This window comes from Bison bison, unplaced genomic scaffold (genome assembly GCF_000754665.1).
Source record: "Bison bison bison isolate TAMUID 2011002044 unplaced genomic scaffold, Bison_UMD1.0 scf7180017864453, whole genome shotgun sequence".
In the NCBI taxonomy this organism is placed as follows: Eukaryota; Metazoa; Chordata; class Mammalia; order Artiodactyla; family Bovidae; genus Bison; species Bison bison.
The window spans coordinates 1,378,374-1,385,010 of NW_011495015.1; positions in this window are offsets into that span (position 1 = coordinate 1,378,374).

Consider the following 6,637-nt stretch of genomic DNA (forward strand, 5'->3'; position numbering starts at 1 on the left):
CGTCAGAAATGTGTCCAGACACATAGAATGTCCCACACCGAGAGTGAACTGTACTGTGAACTATGTGTGGCCTTTGGGTGACAATGACATGTCTGTGTCAGGCCCTCACTTATAACAAGTGTCCCGTCTGGTGGGGGATGTTGGTAACGGCATGTGTGGGGTCAAGGCTTATTGGGAATCTCTTACCTGCCTCGGACTTCTGCTGTGAACCCCAAACTGCTCTACAGAATGGTTTCAATAAAAAAAGCCACCTGTAATGTTGATAAAAGCTCAGTGAGGGGCGTGAATATGAAAGTGGGAAGAGACCTGGAATGCTTGGGTGATGCTGTTCCTCCCTGTGGAAAAACCCACGCAGGAAAGCGAGAAGAGCCTCCCAGTCCTTCTTCTTTAAACCCCTTAGTTCAGTCATTAGCCCCTGATTAGCCCAGCATGTGGCTTCCTCTTGCGGCTCAGTTGGTAAAAACATCTGCCTGCAATGTGGGAGACCTGGGTTCGATCCCTGGATTGGAAAGATCCCCTGGAGAAGGGAAAGGCGGCCCACTCCAGTATTCTGGCCTGGAGAATTCCATGGACCTTATAGTCCATGGGGTTGCAAAGAATCAGGCACGACTGAGCGACTTTCACTGTATTTCATACTGTGGCTGTTCCCCTAGGTGGGGGGAAGCCAGCCTGGAGACCCCCAACTGCCCTGAGCCCATTCTCCAACACCAGCATCCTCATGGGACTCCACTGGTCAGTCTAGACTTTGTCCCCAGAAGACTCTGAAGTGGCTCTGAAACTCCATCAGTTCAGTGGTTTCTACACTACACCACACCTAAGTCCAAACTTCTAGCCTTTATTCTGTTTCCATCAAACACTGTGGTCCCAGCAGTTTGTCCAGTGTCACGTCTGTGAGGCTCTGCAGAGAAATAAGATGACAACATTGAGATATCAAAGCAAAACACTAACATGGAAATACCCAGCTTTAAATGCCAGCCTCCTTTCACAATTTTTTCCAGGGAGAAACGAAAGTTAAAATAGTACATCAATTTAAAGCCCAGGAATGAAAGAGCATGGATTAAACCCTCTCACCTTCTAAGTAACAGAGAGAGCTGAGTTCTCACCTGTCCCCGACTCTTTGCCCAGGAGGAACCGAGGCCACTTCAGGGAAGCGGCTCGAGGCGTCTTCTCAGGGCCTTCTGCTCCTTCAGATGTGAATTCCACTCCACACCAAGGTTCCGATTGGGCCTCATTTTTTAAAATAGAGAGTCCCAAAATCAGTAAGACCCACAGGGGTGCCCATAATGATTGAATTTCAAAAGCATTTCACACAAGTCTCGGCCAGTCTGGCTGTACACAGCTAACACGTGTCTCAGAAGCATGAAGGGTGTCCCCAAAACCCAGAGCAGAAGCCCGAGTGAAGCTGGAGAAGTCACGCAGGTCCAAGACTGGCTGGGAAGCCTGTCCATCCAGCCAGGTGATCAAAGTCCCAGCTCCTGACCGTAACCTTCACTCAGCGACGAGCCGCAGCCTGGTGGGAGAGGCATCCCAGCTCGTGTCATGGAGCTCTACTTGGGGACAGGGCATCCAAGCCACAGATCCCTGATGTGGAGTAATATTCAGAGATGCCTCCAGTTCCCTTTAAAAAAGACAGACTTCTGGACCTCACACGATGCCACAACTCAGACTTGGGGGCTGTGGACGAAGATCTATCAAGTGTAAACCTTCAGGGTGATGCTGACGTCAGCCAGGCTGAAGGACTCAGCCTCCCCATCCTGGTCCTGAGAGGTGCTCTGGAGATGCCTGCAGAGCTGAGCGGTCCTGATTCCAGGCAGAAGACTCTGTATAAATGTGAACCCTGCCAGCCCTCCGGCTGAGCCGGCATCTACCCTATCTGGATCCAGCGTTTCATCCCCCTACCCCCATGACAGGATGCCTGTCCCCAGGCGTCAAAAGCAACTGAGAGGCGAAAGCCCTGAGAAGGAAGGTCCATACCCGCATCCCTGAACTTCCCTTCCTGAGCACTTAACTTTCTCAGGTGTTGGTCAAATGCCTGATGGGAAAACTAGGTCAAGCTTATGGGGAAAAGTGAAGAATCTGTGCAGCCTTATAAAACTGATGGCTGACAAGGGACGTCTCTAGGCTGGGAACCAAGTGGTAACCTACCACTGGAAATGTCTGGGCAGCCTCACTAGTAAATGATAGTAAGTGTGGCGTGGCTGGGGGCCTAAGCCTGGGCTCTACCCTAGAGGGGGCAGTGAGTCCTCACTTGGTGTGGGCTCAGTGACACCAAGGAGGTTCTAAGACCCCAGGCGAAATCACACCCCCACTGCCCCACCCCCACTGGATTAGACTGGAAATTATTTTGCAAAAAAACCCCCTACATTTGCATTAGAGAGAAGCCCAAACGGAGCAGCCCTAAGGGAAGGGGTGTGTTGCCTTGAACTTCTGTGAAGGGTGGATGGTGTCTGGAGGCCAGACAAGTGTGAAAGGAGAAGGGAGGGCCTGGGGGGTGCGTGGGTCACCAGGGAAAAACACCATCTGGTATGGAGCCTGGAACACCTGGACTGACCCGATGCCTGGACTGCTGGGCCTGCCCCAGTGTGCCCGCAGCACCCAGGCCCTCACTCCTTCCCAGGACACAGACCTCCAGGTGTGCAAGTGTAGACACTTAAGATCCCACCAAATAAAACTCGTTTCCATCTCCTCGCTGTTTTCTCTGATGTGTTCATCTGTTTAGATTGTTGGTACCACCTCCATCACGGCAAGCTTCTTTCAGGGAAAATTTTACATCCATCATGTTGTTCCATCTCCGCGTAGGAAGACTTTATGAGAACAGAGGCGGGTTGAGCTGTGGAAAGTTCTGGGATAACTCTCTGGATTCCAGTGCCTTTGACTGGCTGGCTGACGGCTTGGCCAAGCTGCGTGCCTGCCCCTCCCCACCCCGAAGGGGCTGCCCGGAGCCTGCCCTCGGAGGCCGCCAGCACATACACTGAGTGTGCCAGGGCTGGGCCTTCCTGAAACGCTAAGGATGCTCAGGGAGCCACACAGAGCTCTACTCAGTCACGAGCGATGCTGCTGGGGCACCGGGCTGATGCAAAACAGTGAAATATTAATGAGCCTTGCAGATGGTTCATTGCTGAGCACCACCCTGTGTCTGAAGCCACTGATGACAAGCAGCCTCTGCCCTGTATCACCCTTGGGGCAAGAAACCCAGAAAGCATATCAACTACCCGCCCCCCCGCCATAAAACAAAGAAAATATAAAACAGCCAGAAAAATGAGGAGAGACCCTGTGGTGTCAGCGAGTGTCCTGAAAACAAAACCCCCATGCAGAAGGGGCAGAGGGGCCCTGCAGATAGCAGTCATGTGGGAGTCTGGCTGGGCTGCTGCCCACACTGGGGTCCAGCCAGAGTGAGCGCCAGGCTCAGGTTGGCTCTGCAGAGACGCTGAGGCTGGGGGCGGCGGTGGGCCACCAGGGCCACGGGGAAGGTGCGTGGGCTTGGCACTGCTCTGTGGGCTCCTAGTGAGAATGACCCAGGAGATGAACCACAGAAAGGGACATCAGTCCAGCTTTTCCAGACGTTGAAAGGATAAAGAGGTTACATATTATGAAAAAATGTAGGTCATTTTACAACTTACAGAAAATGGAAAAAATCCTTTTAAGATAAGGATTACAAAAACTGGCTTCAAATAAAATTTTCAACCCCCCCCATAAATGTTCTATGCCAATTAATAAATTGAATTCATAATTGAAAACTTTCCCAGAAAGAAAACTCCAGGCAAGATGAATTCACTTGTGGATTGTAGCAAAAATTTAAAAAGAAATACCAATCCCTACATAAAGTCTCTTAGAAAGTAGAGGAAAGAAGAATCCTCAATTCAAGGCCCATGTTACCCTGATTCCAACATCATCACAGATGCTTCAAGAAAAGAAAATTAGAGAAAGACAGCCTTCACAGGCTCAGACACAGAAATCATTAACACAATTTAGCAAATCCAATTCAGCAGTGCACTAAAAAAATTCATGATCAAGTGGGCTTAACATCAGAAAAAGTCATGGTAATTCATCATATTAGCAGAAGTTCAGGTCCATCCACTAGGTTCCTAGGGGAAGGGTCACCCTGAAGTGTCAACCTTAGCCAAGTTGTACATAAAGTAAAAAGACACAAAGCAGATGCCACTGTGTAGGCAATAATTCAAGAAATCCATGAGCCTTTCTTGGAAAAAGAGAAATTTAGTTAATAAGGGATGAGTCAAAATCATTTGTAAAAAAAAAAAAAAAGGAAAAATGATGGTTTAAAATTAGTGGTGGTAAGTTCTGAAGCATTTAAATATAAATTTAAGAGTAAGTTTTTCAGACCAAAAAAAACAGGGATTGTAGTTAAAGAAGAAGATATCAATGTTACAAACCTCAAACACAGAAAATTAATAATAGAATCAGAAAAATATTAAGAAAAAAGGGTCTGGGTGGTGCTAATTTTCCTATACTCCAGAGCAGGGAATTGACAGAAAATGTCAAAATTTGATATAGTTACATGTGGAAGTATAAACAATCCAATGTATTTTAAATGTGAGATCTTTTAGAAATACATATCTTATAAAGAAACACATCTGAATTTCAAAAATTTCTTTAGCTTTCCTTCTCTCTCACTAAATTCCATGAAGATTAAGGGTCACAGTTTCATTTACAAATAGTAACTAGGAGCCTGTCCTGTAGAGAATTCGTACCTGCTGGTCCCTTTCCCAGTTTGTCCAGAGGCCTGGAGTGATGGTCGTGGAGGAAATGCTTGTTTCTGAAGACGAGATTGAAGAGAATTATTTTATTCTTTGTACTTTTGGGGTTGCTCGCTGTGCTTTTTTTTAGCACTGAAAATTACATAATTTCCATAAAACAAAACCCCAAGGAGGGAAGCAGAGCTCCATCCAGGGTGGAAACGCCCTCACCCTCTGTAGCCGGGCCGGGCCCCTGGGGGCCAGTGGGCAGCAGATAGGTGGGCGTTTCAGCCCCGGGCACTGAGCCGGTTCAGAGGAAACACCAGGAGTGCACATAGTCACGCCTCCCATCCCACCTGCTGCTGGCTGGATGACACCAGCGTCTCCTCTGCTGTTTCCTGGAGGCACCACTGTTTTCTTTTGGAAGTGAGGGATCTGAGCCACGGAATTAAAAACTCAGCCTAGCCTCTCTGTGAACCTCCTGGATTCTGCCGCCTGGTACCTGCCAAACTACCACTGGGCCTTGCCCACTGGTGTGGAAATGTCCTCCGGGTGTGATTCCTGCCTGAGTCTCCCCCACCCCATCCGACTCACCGACACCCGCCAGGCACCCAGACCAGCGCTGTCCAAGGGGCTTTCTGTGGCCAGGGACACACAGGGCCACCCAGCATCTCAGACATGACAGTGTGATCAAATAAATGAATTTTATTTCCTTTGTGTCCACTTTAACAGTTCCATGTGGCTACCTTGGGGCAGCAGGCTTGGAGGCAGGGCTGCTGCTACTCTGACATCACCTGGTGCTGGGGGATGGGGGCAGAGGGATGGTCTTGGTTCCTGACGAGGGACAGCACCCCGTGCCCACGCTCATGGAGACATTGCTTATTCATCCCAGTGCTGGGGCGCTACCAGCACCTACAGGCAGCTGGCTGAACTACAATGCCAGTAACACTCCCCAGTCCCCCCCAAATGCGGCAGGTGGGCCAGGTCAAAGCTGAGCGGAGACCCCAGAGGCCCAGCTGGTCCTTGTCCACCACTCAGCGTCAGGTGTGACATAGGGCAGGACGAGTAAGAGCAGGCAGACACAACAAACAGGGTTGATAAAGCCTGTGTCTGTGAGTGCGCGCACTCATGTGTTCATCCAATCGGCTGTTCAGACAAGTGTCACCCATCCTGCGGTCCGTTCTGTGTCCATCAGCAGTGACCCTGCAGCTGGTCCCGCTGAGGCGGTCCTGAACCCGCTCCACATCGCCACCTGGTGGTCAGGAAACTCGGGTGCTGGGCTGAGCCCTTGAGCGGAGACTTTCCTTAACAAACCTACATTATTAAAATCAGCATCTTTATTTCACTTCTCTGAAGGCTTATTCACATTCTCATTTTAGAGTGCAAATAAGAATAGGGTAGAACATATTTGAAAAGCAGTCATTATCGTAAGGTCTATAAGTGACATATAGTAAATGAGATGAATTTGACACACTCATATTCTGAAGCGCACACAAATTCAGGTGAAAAGTGCAGGAATCATAGAAATAAAGTGATGATTTGCTAGACTTTTAATCTTGCATGACCTGCGCAGCTCTACAACCGATTTAAAAAATGTTCATAAGACACTGACAAAAAAATGCTAAAGGTCCTCGTAAGAAACTAGGTATTTCAGGCAGATTCACGAACCTGTTATTAAGCCAAAAAGGAAAGGGAGAGGGGACAGCCCACAATAAAGGTTGTTCCCTGAAAAAACAAACAAACAACCTAAAAGCTGAGAATTACATTTTATTCAGCTGAGTTTTTGCGGACTTCAAGTCCAGAGGCAGCTCCTCAGGCAGCTTTGAGGGTCTGCTCTGAGGAGTGAATGGGGGAGCCAGATTATAGCTAGCTGGGCGTGGGGAGGTGTTTGTCACAAAGACCAGGTAGTCAGAACAGCAAAGGATTGCTGTTAAGAAAACCAG